This window comes from Alligator mississippiensis, chromosome 8, assembly GCF_030867095.1.
Source record: "Alligator mississippiensis isolate rAllMis1 chromosome 8, rAllMis1, whole genome shotgun sequence".
Lineage (NCBI taxonomy): Eukaryota > Metazoa > Chordata > Crocodylia > Alligatoridae > Alligator > Alligator mississippiensis.
This window is the reverse complement of record NC_081831.1, coordinates 57,621,350-57,638,008: the sequence shown is the minus strand read 5'-3', so window position 1 is coordinate 57,638,008 and position 16,659 is coordinate 57,621,350. Positions and strand designations below refer to the sequence as shown.

Sequence of the window (16,659 nt, the reverse complement as noted above, 5' to 3'; positions counted from 1 at the left end):
CTGAAAAACTGTTGGTACAAAATTGGATGGGTCCTGTTCCTCCTCCTGTTTTTTTTGTGACTCAGTCTTATGGTAAAGGGACAATCTCTTACTAAAGCAGGTGCATTAAGGGATTTCAAGGACTCCAGCAGGGTGGAATAGGATTATGCTAAGGCATCTAATAAGCTAGAAAATGGTCTGGCCCTCTGTTCTCTAGAAGTGCCTTTCTATCCCTGAGGGTAATAAGTAGCATTGCCAGTTCCCATAATGCAGTGCAGACAAAAATGTTTACTTGCTGCCAAACTGAACATAATGCTGAGCTACAATAGGGCATTAGTAACCTACTTTGGCAACTCCAGGTATCCTTGCTAGTGTTGTCCTCTGGGGTCAGGCCAACTCTCAGGATCTCAATATTGCACTGTTAGACAGGAGGGTGTGACATAATTGGACATATACAAACACACAAATCAATTAGGTGCATACACACACACACACAAACACACACAAACACACACACACTACCAACTCAGGCACATTACACATACAAACCAGCCTAGGTACATGCATAACTATCACCAATTCAAGCACATACACTACACACCAAAAATTGGACAACAATCAGTTGTCAATACCCACACACAGATCACTAATTCGTATATCACACACATGATGACATATATATATATATATATATGTGTGTATATTCACAAGTTCATACACATACCACCCACCTACACATACATACAGGCGAGCTCCTAACTTGGACAGTACAGTATGTATGTGAGTGTTTGGGGTACTTGGGATCCCTGAGGGAAGATTAAGGTGAGAGAGAAAGTGTAAGGAGTGAAAGTTGCTGGAACTGGGATTAGAACCAGTAGACTAGAGAGAAGACGGGCTGAGGAACTGAGGCTTGGGGTTACTTATGGTCAAGTGGCCCCAGGGTTACTTGAGGTCACTGGTGCAAGGGAAAAAGCCTGGTGGCAAGGAGGAGACAGCCAGGAAAGAAATTGAGGCAGAAACCTTGGGGCTGGAAACTGAAGCAGAATGCTGGGAGTTTGAGGCTGGAAACTGAAGCAGAAAGCTGGGAGCTTGGGGCTCGAAACTGAGGCAGACAGTTGGGAGTTTGGGGGGCAGATAAGTGGTGGCAAGGAGGAAACAGTCAGAAAACAGACAAAAACCCAACTTGGGGTTTCAAAATAACAGGTTTATTAAACAGACAACACACTACACAGCCCCATGAAGTTATTGGTTCCCACATACACACACAAGCACTCACAATGGCAGAAGGAGAAAGAGATTCAGTGGAAGGGTTGGAGTCCAGGTAGGGAAGAGAAACAAGAGTCCAAGTCCTTGGTTGAAGAGAGGGTGGGGGTGATAGCTACCTATCAAGGCTGGAAAGGGGTCTTTGTCCAGCAGGTGTTGTCCAGAGGGGGGGGGGTCACTGGCAGGGCCTCTGGGTGGATAGGTAGTGGGGCATGGTGCTGGTCCAGATGGAGAGGGCATCCCAAGGAGTCAGACATCACTACCCCTTTTTATGGGGCAGACTACCTATGATCTCCTATGGGGAGGGCATGTCTAGGCAATGTCAGTCCTGTTCCAGAGGGTTCCAGGTGTTCATACAGAGCATGTGCAGCCTTGGCACAATGATGGGTTGCCTCATCTTTTGTTTCTTGAATGCTGAGGGTGGTTCCAATGGCTAGGTCATTGGTCCAGGTATTGGTTTTGATGGCTCGGCCATTCAGAAGGAGCTATTTTTAGACCTACTGCCATTGTCTCTCAAGCACCCTCATTCACCTCATTCATTCAGGAACCAAGTTACATAGGAGAGGTAGTATGAGTCATAGGTGGCACAACAGGGCATGGGGACAGGATGGAGACTTGACAAACAAAATGGAAACTTGACATGACTTATGCTAACATATGTAGGCCTAAATCATATACTATCAGTAAAACAGTAATATAGAACAGTAAAAATCAATATAAACATAATAATTATACAATATAAAGAAGGAGAAAAAACAAAACAAATACAACTTGCTACCAAAATAAAATGCTGAAGCTTATCCTATGTCTTAGCTCACTTATACTTATGTATAGGTAATAGAGAAGGAGAGAAAAAGTCAGAAATGGTTGGGGAAGGGGAGGGAATGCATTAAAAAAAAGAAAAAGAAGAACGGGTTTTGCTACACTAGCATACACAGAGTTGCAGTAATGTGCAGTGATTTCACTGATGTTAATGGGAGCAGCATATATAAATTGCTTAGTACAGTAAAAGTAACCACTAGTTTCTCTGAAACACACTTTTAAACCTATACAGTAGGGCTCTGCAAAGCCTTGGTAGCTGATTCAATTCTGAGAACATTTGGCCCGATTTGGCAGCCAAATCCAAATAGAATTGGAAGATCCATTAAAAGCTCTAAATCAAACTGGAAGCCTCCAAATCAATTCAGAAAAGATTCAACACCGATCCGGAGATTCAGCCATAGACTAAAGAGGAAGCAGCCCTCGAAGATGCTGGACACAGCTGCCTCCAGCTGGGAAGTCTGTTGTGGTGGGTGGAGAGGGGAGGGAAGGGGCATGGGTAGGATAGATCAATGACCCCACAGGGAGGAAGAGATTGGGACTGGGGCTGGGACAAGCTGCCCAGCCAGGACAGAGGGGCACGGGACTGGGGGAGTGGGGCTCCTGCCACTGCATGTCACTGTGCGCTGTTGGTCCGGGAAGGCATGGAGTGGGTGTCTGGCCCCAGAACTGTGTGGGGCAGGCTAGGCCGGGCTATGCTCTGGACAGGTGGTAAAATGTGCTGGGAACAGGGGCTATGCCCTCCAACTGTTCACCCAGCCTTCCCGTGCCTCCCAGACAAGCCGTGGCTTTGCCTTGACTGGGTGAGCAGTGGCAGGGCATGATGGCAGGCACATGCACTCAGATCAGGGAGGGGCTGGCAGCAGGAGCTATGGGGAACTTTAGGGTGGCTGCAGCCCTCACATAGACCCCGCTCCACTGTACTCTACAGGGCAGGCAGAGCCAGGGCTGTGCTTCAAGTGGATATGGGCCTGGACCAGCCTGCCCCACAAAGCTCTGGGGCCACACGCCCACTCCCATGCCCTCCCGGACCAGCAGCACATGGCAGCATGCAGTGGCAGGAGCCCCATTCCCCCAGTCCCGCACCCCTCTGCCGTGGCTAGGCAGCTTGTCTCAGCCCCAGTCCCAATTCCTCTCTCCTGTGGGGTCATTGATCTGCTCCCCCATGCCCCTTCCCTCCCCCATCTGCCCACCACACCAGACTTCCCAGCTGGAGGCAGCTGTGTCCAGCATCCTCGAGGCCTGCTGCCTGTTTAATCTATGTTCAAATCTCCAAATAGGTGCCAAACCTTCGAATCCAAATCAGCCAAACCAAGTTGGGACAGTGATTCAAATCATCGAATCAAATTACTGTCCCTCCGAATCAGCTGAATCCAAATCTGAATTGAATACTTGCCGTTTTGCACAGGACTACTATACAGCTCTTGTTCACTCTAGTAAATGAGCGCTTCTTCACTGAATAACTTTAGTCTGGATTCAGCAAAGTATTTAAGCACATGTTTAGTCCCATTGTGTGCTTCAGCTTTGTTTTGAACAAGGCTGCCCATGTGAATTGGAAGTCAAGAACTAGAAGATTTTGTTTTAATATTAGAGTTTCACATACTGTAATTGCTTTAACATACTTTTTAATATATATGAATGAATGGCACTTCATAGATGACTTGATATGATTATACTGCGTATTGTTGTCCGGACACTATTTCACATTTCATAAACCCCAGTGTTACCAATACTTCAGGTGAAGTATAGAAAAGTCTGCTTCATAAAACAGAATCTGTGGGTCTGATCCTTCTAACCTCTATGAGGAGCCTATTTATGAAAATTGTGCCACAGCAACCTACTAATTCCTTTGAAATATTTGGCTAAGTACAGGCATAAGGGTCTGAAGGATTGAAACTTAATTTTGCAAACACAATAATATAATTAATGAATTTAGGACAATTGTATAGAATAAGAAAAAGGAGTAAAACATTCATGCTATAAAACATTGGTTTCATAATCTAATACAATGAGTGTGGGTAGAATATATATATAGCAAGCCCAGGTAATGTTGTTTTCAAGCTCAAACATAAAACTGGAAAATATAATTAAACAAGAACATAGATACAATATTTAATTAGTATCTGCAGTAGCATTCTATAGCATTCCAATAATAGCCCTTATTCTCATACCTGGGAATAAAATTAAATACAGGGTTGCTCAGATATCCCATGATGATAATGGTACAAGAATTTAGTTTGATTAGATAAGATAAAAAGAACAGAGCAGGAGAGGAGGAGAAAAAGAAAAACAGACAAATATATTGGGGAACAAAGTCAAAAGTCTCATTTTCTCAAGTCAGTAGTTTTCAAGTTCTGGTCTGTGGACCCTTGCAGTCCACAGACTACGTCAAAGGGGTCAACAAAATATTATTATGATTATTCAAAAGTATGTGAATACCCACACTTAACATTCAAATGGGTCTGCACCTCCATTAAAAAAATTTTAGGGGGCTGCAAATGAAAAAAGGTTGAAAACCACTGGTCTAAATGTTCAAAGACCATGATGATAGGTGCAGGATTAACAGGCATTCAAACAGCTTCTGTTACATTTAATATAAAAATATTTGTTTGGAAAGGGATTTTTAATCTTTGATACTATCTTAGATAGTATCTGAGAGTGCTCTTACTGCCCTGATAACTTCACTGGTATTTCAAAGTAATCTTTGGCTAAATCCTCCTGGTTTTACCCATAGAAACCATCCCATTGAAGCTACAGGGCAAGGCTAATAAGTTTTTTACCATTAAGTCACTAGGATTCACATTCATTGCATTGTTCCTACCTCAAAATCTAGACTGTAGACATCTAAAGTATTTTGCTATTGATTTGCAACTTGGAATGCTCCATTTCTTTTTTGTCCCACATATTTGTCTATTTGCTTGTGTATTGTTTATAACACTGTCAATTTACAAGGAGAGGCAACTTGAGAGGTGCTTATTTCCTCTTCAGGATTACTACTCACTTGGACTACATTGTTAGTTGCAAGTGCTCAACATCACTGAGAGGGGCATGTCAAGAGCAGGTACGGTACACTTGAAGCATCCATTTACTCAGCTGATCTTTGGGCAGTTTTACCCATTGCAAATAACGACAGCATTTAAACTCCTCTGAGTTATATCCAGTGTTGATCTGGTCCTTGGTCAGCTAAAGTGATTGAGAAGACAAGAACTTAGCACAATTTAGGATGAAGTTTGTACTTTTAGAATGCAACAATAGCTATAAAAAATTAAGTGGAAACAGGATCAGACCCTGATGCTGAACAACAGGGTGATGATATATTAGACTAACCAAAATAGGTCACACATACCTTTACTGTGAAGGTGTGAAAGAAACTTGATACTAGAGGAAATATAATGAAAAAAGAAAGAAAAAAAGAGGACTTTTTTTTTCATTAAACTGAGTTGTTTGGGTTCAGGTCAGCTTCAGACTACAGAACACATGATGGAGCAAGTTGACCTTCTCAGGCATAGACATGATTTCTCAAGCAAATTAACCTTTTTCTCACCTACAGACAGAACAACAAAAACAAAACAAAAAACCCATAAATCAACTGGTAAGCCTGTTATTTTAGAAAAGACATAGAATAGTGGAGTAAATTCTTCCAATATACCTTTGCATCATTCATATAGACAGAAAAACAATTACGAAGTAAATCAGATCCCTTCTTTAATTGATTACATTCTGAAGCCCTCTCTTAAGAAAAGTTGCTGTACAACCAGCCAATATTCAAATTGCTGGCTCTGGCAAAAAAATATGCCTTCCCTTGGGTTTTTTTATTCTGCCCAGCAATCTCAATATTATGTGAAAACAAACAAACAAATAAAAACCTTTGTAATTACCTTTTCCCAAATTAAGACTTCTAGATATTGTGTGTTATGTTATCATAGTAAAACAACTGTTACACTTTATAGGAAAAAGAAGTAGATACAGCAAATTCATGGTTTTGTTGTTTGCAAAGTACTGTGTAACTTTCTTGAAGGGAAAGAGAGAGAGACCTTTGAGCAACAGTAGCTATGGCTCATCACATCACGAGACGAATCTACAGAAATGTCAATAAGGATCTGAATTTCAGTATCCTCAGTACAAAATCCGTGCCTTGTGTGGTGAAACAAGCCAGCAGAAGAATGAAAGCATCAGGTTGGAATTAAAAACCATCTTGTTAGCTCAGTGGTCAGTCTTGGCAATGGTCCAATATTCAACAGAGAGGTTTAATATGAGCAGAGCTAGAGAATTCGATTCTAACATAAAATCAAGATTGATTTGCAACAGAACATAACGTTTATGCAAAGCCAAACCAAATTAAAGTTTGGTGAAGTCTGTGACTTTCCATGACTAACATACATGAGAACACCCACCTGTGGAGTTGATGGGGCAACCCATTTGTTCAAGTTACTATATTGAATGAATCCACAATTCCAGGCTTTTCTCCTGGATCACAGTCCATAAACTTCAGGTCTAATTTTCTACATACTATTCTGAACTAGCTATAACTATCCTGAGACTAAAATATTTTAGCATTAAGCTCTAAAACCCATAGAAAATACATTGCAATGACAGCACTCTGACAGCAAAATCTTTGAGGTCGACTATAAACAGAACTATTTTCAATTCTTTGCTATGGAGTTCTCTCTGCAGAAACTGTTGCTCCTTTATGAAGACTCTAAACTGTGCACTGCCTACAGTATGTAGTACTGGAATGGTTTAAAGATTAATTGCACTTTCCAACACGTATAACATTGCAGTTTCACTGTAGGCCTCATAGCAGAGCTGCTGTATCTTGATAACCATCACACATTATGGGGGAAAACAAGGTTGAAGTCTGACTCCTTTCTTAACATGTGAAACGATGTGAATGTAAACGTTGTATTTAAATCTATTCCTAATTAAGAGCTGTTTCTTTGTGCAAAGGTTCATATTTCTAGACCTCGGTGCTTTAAAAGCTGTGGAAATGTGTAGCTTTTAATACTCAACTAGCCTAGTCGTGGGTAAATTGGCTAACTCATGAAACCCCCATTTTGTGCATTGATCTTTGAGTCTAGAATTTGAAGAGGTGCTTTTCCATCAAGCCTGTTTCAAAGCTCTAAGAGATTCTGCTTTTAAAAATCTGAAGGAGTAAAAAATCTTCAAGGTCAATATTGCCAATGCTTAAGTGCTGCAATACAGGAGAACTAAAAATTAATGCTTGCAGACATTAAAAAAAAATAAAACCCCAAACACATACTTCACTGGAAAAAGCAGTGTGTTAATTTGACCCAGCTCCACAAAATCTGTATAGTTCAAGTGCTTCAGCAGGGCTTTTTGGCATTTTTATCTAAAGCTGATTCAATCATCTATTAGATAAAAGTGCCAAAAAGCCCCACTAAAGCACCCAATCTATACAGATATTGGGCGAGCCAGGTCCAACTAACATGCTGCCTCTTCTGGGCATGAGCTGGGCTTAGTGCAGAAGGTGCTAAATTTAAAGTGCCACTTTTTTTTAAAACATCTGCAACCAGCCTTAATGTTGTATAACTTGCATGCTAGCCACATGATCTGCAATTTCAAACAATAGTTTATGTAGTGTATTATGCAGCTGTGGAAACCTACCACTGTTTTTCCTGGATGTCACGGGGCACATCTACATGTTCAAATAATCTGGAAGCAGTTTACTCTTGAGTAAACTACTCAAGAGTAAACTGTCCCAGGCATGTATCTACACGTACAGGGACGCAGGAGAGGATTTGCTGCTCCTAGCAGCACACTGCTCCTGCTCCCTATGGCCCTGCAATGAGCCCCTACAGCAGCCAGGGTGAGCTCTATGCTCCCCCAGAGGCCAGAAGACAGCTGTCTCCTGGTGGGGGCTGAGACATTGCTCCCTGCCCCTGGGATCTGCCTGCTGCTAGGACAAGCTCCACCACCAGAGCCCAGGCAGGGAAAATGTCTGGGAGAAAATAAGAATCTCCCATAACTGGCTGCACAGTCATGGGGCTGACACTGAGAGATACCTCCTAGCCTCAACCCCCCAACTGTGGGGCTCGGGGCTGGTAGATAAGGATCTCCCAGCACTCAGCACCCAGCCCCATGATCGTGGAGTGGGGACTGGGAGGTCCCTGCTGCCAGGTGGAGGGAAATATTGTTTCTGTCCTGGCTTCAGTGACAGAACCCTGGAGGAGCAGGTGAGGGAACTCCAGGAGGTGGTGAGTAGGCTGAGGGGGATCAGGGAGGATGAGGCTGTGATTGACAGGTACTTCCATTCCTTACAGCTCCAGAAGCCTACAGGTGAAACCCTACAAGAGGAATCTGCAGCAGGGGAGTGGACGACTGTCACCTCTGGACCCGGGCGACAGAACCTGGCATCTCCTTCCCCAGTGCATCTGGTGAAGAGGTATGGGGCCCTGGCAGCCTTGGTGGAGGAGACAGAGGAGGAACATTCTCCAGTAGAGGAGGCAGCAGAGGAACATTCTCCAGCAGAGGAGGATACAGAGGAGGTGATCCCTGCAGCCACTGCCGGGCAGAGTGGGGGACCACTGCCCAGGCAGAAGAAGAAACACTGAGTTATTGTGGTGGGTGACTCAATCCTGAGAGGCATGGAAGGGCCGATCTGCTGACCAGATACCATAATGAGAGAGGTCTCCTGCATGCCTGGAGCTAATATCAGTGACATCACTGCAAGGATTCCTAAACTCATCAAGCCCTCCGAATACTACCTCATGGTCCTTGTCCATGTGGGCACTAATGATGCAGCTGGGAGTAGTCCAGACTGCATCATGAAGGACTTCCACAAGCTGGGGGTCAGCCTCAGAAAGTCAGGGGCACAGGTGGTATTCTCCTCCATCCTTCCAGTTGGCAGCAGCCGAAAGCGCCATGATGCCCACATCAGGGAAGTCAACCGGCGGCTCCAGAGATGGTGTCTTCAGGAGGGATTCAGATTCTGCAACCATAACCAGCACTTCCAGGGAGAAGGCTTCCTAGGATGGGACAATCTTCATCTCTCTCCTAGAGGTAAGCATCTTTTCTCCTGCAGGTTGGCTGATCTCCTCCAAAGAGCTTTAAAATAGGTTCAACAGGGAGTGGGAAACAGGTGGTTGATCAGAACTCAAGAGTTGGAAAGCCACAAACAAGGCACTGGACCTAACCAGGTAAGCACTAAGGGTAACACATGCCATCAAGGCAAAGGGACACCAACAGCACCCTCTGGGGGGCTAAAATGTCTTTACACAAATGCCAGGAGTGTGGGGAACAAGCAGGAGGAACTCACACTCCTGCTTGCTAGCACACAGGATGACCTAGTCAGCTTAACTGAAATATGGTGGGATTCTACGCACGACTGGGTGGTAGGCATTGAGAGGAACAGGTTGTATAGATGTAACAGAGTGGGGAGAAAAGGCAGGGGTGTTCCTCTCTATGTTAAGGAGCAGTACACATCTTCTGTCATGAAGGCAGGAGTGGAGGAGGGGACTACCGAGGCATTGTAGGTCAGGATCCAGGGGGGCCAGGGGAAAAGGACTTAGTAGTAGGGGTCTACTGCAGACCTCCTCACCAGGATGACAAGCTAGCTGAGGTATTCTCCAAGCAGCTTTCAGATGCCATACAGGTGAGGGAGGCAGTGGTCACGGGGAACCTAAATTACCCAGACATCAGCTGGGAGGAACAGGCGGCCAAAACAAGCCACTCAAGGAGGTTCTTACACTGTATGCAGGACCCTCCACCTGACCCAGATGGTGTCCACCAGGGCCTTTCTAAACCTAGTCTTAGCAACAGGGGATGATCTCATGGGAGACCTGTGGGTACACAGTAACCTGGGTGATAGTGACCACCACTTGGTAGAGTTCACTATCCAGTGAAAGGTGAGAAAAATATCCAGTGATGCTAACATTTTGGACTTCAGAAAGGCCAACTTTAGTAAACTTAGGAACCTAGTTAGTGAGGTGGCTGAACTCAAGAGCTAATGGGGGTCCAAGAGGGTTGGAAGTTTCTCAAGGAGTGATCCTTGGGGCACAAAAGGAGTCTATCCCCTTATGCAAGAAAGGGGCTAAGGTGATAAAAAAAAGCCCCCTTGGCTGAACAGGGAGCTTCAGGAAAGACTGGGGGCAAAGAAAGAGGTGTATAGGCAGTGGAAGCAGGGGGCAGCCACCAAGGAGGCATACACCACCCTGGCATGCTATTGAAGGGAGTCAGTTAGGCAGGCCAAGGCAGGACTGGAGCTTAGGCTGGCTACAACAATCAAGGACAATAAAAAGTCCTTCTACAGATACATAGTGAGCAAAAAGAAGGCGCAGAGTAGCATAAGGCCCCTGCAGGACAAATCAGGTCAGTTGGTGCTTGACGCAGACAAAAAGGCAGAGCTCTTCAATGAGTTCTTCACTTCAGTATTCCTTAATACTGACCAAGACAATCCCCCTACCTTGAGCATAGACAGGTGTCCTAAAGGCACCAGACCACCAAAGGTTAGTGCTGACTTAGTTAAAGAGCACTTGGAAGGGCTGGATGGGTACAAGTCAGCCAGCCCAGATGACCTCCATCCATGGGTGCTGAAGGCATTGGCCAGTGTCATTGCTGAGCTGCTGGCATGGCTGTTTGAGCTCTCATGGTGCTCTGGACAGGTCCCTGAGGACTGGAAAAAGGCCAACATGGTGCGCATTTTTAAGAAGGGGAGAAGGGAAGAGCCAGGTAACTTTAGGCCAGTCAGTCTTACCTCTATCCCTGGAAAAATACTAGAAAAATCATCAAGGAGCGTATTTGTGAAAGCCCAGCAAGGGAAACGATGCTGAAAGGAAACCAGCATGGGTTTGTTACAGGTAGATCTTGCCTGACAAACCTTATAGCCTTTTATGACCAGGTCACACACTGCCTTGACGCAGGAGTAGAGGCCGATGTCATCTACCTGGATTTTAGGAAGACCTTTGACACAGTTTCGCATCCTATTCTCATAGGGAAGCTAACGGGCTGTGGAGTGGATGCCTACAGTCAGGTGGGTGGCTAACTGGCTTAGGGACCGCACCCAGAGAGGGGTGGTTGATGGGTCATTCTGAACCTGGAAGGAGGTGGGCAGTGGGGTCCCACAGGGTTCAGTCCTTGGGCTGGTGTTATTTAATATCTTCATCAGAGATTTGGACTAGGGTGTGGTGAGCACCCTCTCCAAGTTCACAGATGATACCAAATTATGGGGCAAAGTTAATACACCAGAGGATAGGGAGCGGTTACAGGCTGACCTGGACAGGTTAGATCAATGGGTGGAATGAAACAGGATGCAATTCAACAAAGATAAATGTAAGGTACTCCACCTAGGAAGGAGGAATTCCCCAGCACACCTATAGGTTGGGGGATGTCCTCCTCAGCAGCTCAAAGGCTGAGAGAGATCTTGGAGTCATAGTTGACTCCAAGATGAACATGAGCTGGCAGTGTAACGAGGCCACCAACAAAGCCAATCACACCTTGTCATGTTTTAGCAGATGCATGACCAACAATTTGAGGGAGATGATGCTCCCCCTCTATGCAGCACTAGTCAGGCTGCAGTTGGAGTACTGTGTCCAGTTTTGGGCACCGCACTTCAAGAGGGACATGGAGGATCTGGAGAGAGTTCAGAGGAGGGCCACTCGCATAATTAGTGGTCTCCATGAAAGACCCTACAAGGAGAGGTTGAGAGATCTGGATCTCTTCAGCGTATACAAAAGACAGCTGAGGGGTGACCTTGTAGCAGCCTATAAATTTATCAGGGGAGGACAACAGGGAATTGGGGATGCACTGTTTACCAGAGCACCCCAGGGAGTAACTAGGAATAATGGGTGCAAACTAGTGGAGAGTAGATTTAGGTTAGACATTAGGAAGAATTTTTTTACAATAAGAGTGGCCAGAGTGTGGTCCTGGTCAGGCATCTGCATATGCACTATCACACAGTAAGTAATCTCAAGTAAAGTTGCCACTTGCATTTGCAGGTAGCAAATTTACTCACAATTAGAGCCAATTACTGTGCACTGAGCATCTACACATGTAAATGCTGACACTTACTGTACAGTAATTAGCTCTACTGTGCAGTAAAGCATCTTGTGTGGACGTGCCCACAATTTACTGATCTACACTGACCTAATGTTCCTTCCCCCTTCGCTCTGCTTTCTTGTCTTAGTCACGTCTCCATTCTCTCAGTGCACCTGGTCTGCTGTTCCCAAATGCTTTAATGTTTTCTAGCTTCTCCCTGATTCGCTCCTCCAAGTGCCTGTCATTGGTACAGAAGTGGGTGAGCTTCTGAAGGACTTTACATATCATTACCACTGCCCTTTCTGTCCAAGCAGCTTGAACATAGAAGACTGAAATCATCACTGTATTAATTCAGGTTTTTCTGTTGTAACTCCAGCAACTGTATATTAAATAATTCCACATTTTGTAGATAAAGAAAATTTTCTGCACCTTGGCTAATTTAATAACAAATAAGTCATAGGTATAGGGAGTCAAGATCTATGGAGAGCTAGGTGGGGATAACCCTAACAGTTCATGTCTGTATATATAGCAATCCTAAATCAAAATACAAAACAACTGGGTCTAGCATCTGCTGTTTAAAAAGGCAGTCCCTAACATTTCTTTAATAATGCTATAGAATTTTAGGTTTTGGTTCTGCCGAATCAGTCAGGTTGTTACTCTTTCCATGTCCTCTGTTCCATTTCTTCTATGAACTGAGGTGGTCTGAACTCTTGTCTAACATCTCTCCCAATTATATATTTGGTCCAATAAAAAATATCACCAAACAAATCTTGCTTCTGGCATATTCCCACCAGAGCTCCAACACTATATTTATTCTCAATAGATTACTAAAGCAATTATATTTGCTTACCTTTTACTTGTTGCCAATGGTCTTGCCTGCCATATGGGATGTCTCCAAGATTTAAAGTGACAGTCACTCTCTCAATAGGACTTGTTCAAAGTTATGGTGGTTGTTGTAAATAGTCTGCTTAAATAAAAACCAAGTGCACAAGCCATTTTTTCATCAACATCTGTGAACCTATTATGATAGTAAGATACTAGAAGGCCAGCCTTTCACACTGATTCTGATCATTCTCCCAAGGAACTTACTGAACTTAATATTATTAAATGCACTCATAGATCTAGTGAGATTTTGTCTAAGTCATGATTAGGTTTGTAAAGACAGGCATTTTTAAAATGGTCAGCATAGGCTTTTCTCATTTAAATAATAATCATCAAGATTACTAAAATTCATTTTACTGTCTTGATTGAACTTTCTTCTCACATTGGGCTATTCATATTCATAAAGACATGGAAGGGTAAATTCAGTTTTGGTGGACATCCTTAGAGGCTCTACATTCTGTAAAGTGTTAGAGTCTAAGCTTTTTTACAGACAAAACTAATAATTTTGGGGCCTGGTTTAACAGAATTCCAGAGTACCCATTCCCAGGCCCCTGTTATTATGCTTCAAGTCAAACATTGAAAAACTTTAAATCACTGTACTACAGCCATTTTTAAGAAATGTTTCTGATAGTACTGGAACAGCTACCCATAGAAATACCACCAGGGTCCATTTGCTTGTAAGCAACTTGAGGCAGGGATCAGCCATTTTGTTCTATGTTTGCACAGTATCCAGTAGGCTTGTGTGAATAGGGAAGTATTTGATTCAGATTCAGATTTGGCCCCATCTAATTTGGGCAAATCACAATCAGAAATTCAGCACTGATTTGGAGATGCAGATCAGCTGGGGAGAGGCAGGCACATTTTGGTGGCTGCACATTCTCCCATGGCTCCTCCAGCTGTGTCTGCCTCTCCCTGGGCAGGGGGAGCCACTGGAAAAGCTCCCACAGCTGCCCTGCCCAGCCCAGCCCCATCCCCTGCCCAGCCCCGGCCTAGTCCCAGCACTTTACAAAAAAACAAAAACAACCCCCCCTGCCCCTGCACTCACCGGCTGCAGCAGTGGTGATTGGGGCCCCTGGGCACTTGTGGCAGAGCCCCCCTGCACAGCACAAGGCAGTGGGGGACAGCAGGGATGCCCCCCCCCCTTGCCTGGTGCCCACGCAGGAGCTGCCCCATGGTGCAGGTCCAGCATGGTTCAGTAGGGTGCCATGTGCTGTCTGGGAGCTGGGGCTGCTGGGGCTGAGTGGTGCTGGGCTCTGGCTGACTGCCAGAGCTGCCCCAGCTCCCAGACAGTGCATGGTGCCCTGCCGAGCCATGCTGCACCCACACCATGGGGCAGCTGCCACACAGGTGCCAAGCATGGGGGGAGATCCCCACTGCCCCATGCTGCATGAGGGGGCTCTGCCACAAGCCCTCAGAGGCCCTCATTGCTGCTGCCAGAACTGGTGAGTGCAGGGCTTCTTTCCTTTTTTTTTTTAAGTGCCAGGAGGCTGGGCTGGGCAAGGGATGGGGCCAGGCAGGGATGGGGACTTCTCCCATGACTCCTCCACCCTTGCCTGCCTCTGCCCCAGGGCGAAGCCACAGGGGTAAGCCCTGCTGCCACTTGCCCAGCCAGCATGGGGAGAGGGGCGTGATGCAGGCATGGCTTACTCTGGGTAGGAGCAGGGCATAGCTCCCCTCCCAGCACTGCCAGGCCCACATCAGCACTGGGAGGCGGGGATCTGACCTGCCACTGCTTGCCAGCTGGTGTGAGGGGTGTGGGATACGGGCACATCAGCATTGGGAGTGGGGGCTATGCCCTGCTGCCACTTGCTCCCTTCCACCTAGAGCGAGCTATGCCTGCATCACGCCCCCCTCCTCCCCACCCCAACTGGACAAGCAGCAGTTGGGCAGAGCCCCCACTCCAAGCTCTGCCACACCTGCATCCTGCGTCCCCCCACCTCCTCCCCATGTAATGCGCCCCCCCAGCTTGGCAGCTTGTCCCAGCCCCAGCCCCAACCCCAACAGACTTACCAGCTGGAGGCAGCTGTATCAGTTGCCTGTTTAGTCTCTGGCCAAATCTCCAAAGCAGCCAAATCCTTTCCAAAGCTTTTCCAAAACAATTTGGATGTTTTGAATCAATTTGGAGCTTTTAATTGGTCTCCTGATTCTATCTGGATTCGGAGATTCAGTCCCTGAATAGGGCTGAATCTCCTCCAAATCAAATCAGCTACCAAAGCATCATACAGCCCTAGTATCCAGCACAATGCAGTTCTGGTCCTTAAGGGGAGGTGCTACTTCCATACAAATAATAGGTAGTGGGCTCAGTGCATTACAGAACTTCATATAGACACTTGCAATCCCCTTCAGACAATTTGAGTCCATATAAAATAGACTTACTTTAATTGGGAAATGTTTAATATCAGTCAAATTATAAATGCGGATACAACCATATTTGTTTTCTTAGCAGATAATAACTAATTTTGATTTACAGGGAATGGAATAACTTTACCCAGTATGATCTGCACAGTCCTTTTCATACACTTACCCTCAGAACTTGTTTTCATTTACTGTTTAATCTTTTTTTTTTTTTTCCAATTATAGCTTTTGTGCTATTGTTTAGAGGAACTTATACACTGGGATACATAGAGTGCCTCTCCAATTTTCTCTCAGCCTCTGCTTTGAATTGCCTGTTCTTATCTTCTAATTAAAATGACACATGGTGGTCTGGATTGAAATCCTATTGAATTAAATGACACAAGGTGGTCTGGAGTGAAATCTGACAGAGTGCAGCCAAATTTGGAAATATTTTAACAGTGTCAAGTTACTGATTTTAGATCTCAGTGTACTTTGGCTCAGGTGGCTGTTGAACTACTGACTAGAAGATACACAGCCAATAGCCACCAGTGAGAGTGCTAATTCTTCTATTAGAGAAAGTTTATCATGAGAAGTCTTTATGCTTAGATTTGGCAAAGATCCTATATAGTATTTAAAAATATATTTGCTCAACTAAATGAATAAGAATTAAATAAAGAGAAAGATACACTTTGTGCTAAAAACTTTACTGTACAGTACAGTATAATAAATGGTAAATGAAAGCTAGTCAAGTAAATAAAATATATTATTTCTGGTTTTGCATTTGAATTAATTATACAAAAAATGGTTATAGGGACTTTTGTTTCCTAAGGGGAGAATGTGTTTGGTCAAAGCATTTTAATGAAATAATTCCTTTTCAGCTGAAAGACAAATGGGGAAAACCAGAAACTGTTTGTTTTGGCTGGCATTTTTCCTTTTAGATAACAACAACAACAACAACAACAATACAGTGCTGTTGTTTTCATTTAACCTCCCCAATTTTTTACTACTTTTTTCTTTTTCTTTTATTGATAGTCCTGTGAGGGTTGGGGGGAAAAAAGGGAAAAACATCAAATAATCAGGAACTAATTTTTGTGGTTTCAAATTTGTCAATAATTGAAAGTCTCCAACAGAAATGTCTAACAGAATAAAGCATTTTCTGTTAGAAAAAGCCCACAGAAAAGATAAATCATTTGTAATATAATTGCTTAGAGATTATAAATAATGAACATATGTAATTGATGTAGAGAGAAGAAAAATAACCTTAAGTGGAAAAAAAAAAAAAAAAAAAAAACCTCAGGCAGACGGTCAAAACCATGAAAGTAACAGGAAGGTCATTCAATGGAGTTTTGTTTTTGTTTTTTTCCCAGACTGCACCTCCCTTGTCTACTA

General features: G+C 44.3%; 1 long non-coding RNA gene across 9 annotated transcripts in view; it reads right to left on the bottom strand.

Annotated features, from left to right (window-relative positions):
* The window catches only part of LOC109283272 (uncharacterized), a 187,668-nt gene that overhangs the window by 16,829 nt on the left and 154,180 nt on the right, over positions 1–16,659 (bottom strand). For 5 of the 9 annotated variants that reach the window (XR_009463966.1, XR_009463958.1, XR_009463967.1 and 2 more), the window contains 3 exons: positions 16,563–16,656; positions 12,905–13,018; positions 3,264–5,605 (listed from right to left, as the gene is read on the bottom strand). This is a non-coding gene — a long non-coding RNA (uncharacterized LOC109283272). Of the gene's footprint in view, positions 1–3,263; positions 5,606–12,904; positions 13,019–16,562; positions 16,657–16,659 lie in introns of those variants that run through there. The other 4 variants (XR_009463960.1, XR_009463962.1, XR_009463965.1 and 1 more) reach the window with 4 other exon arrangements.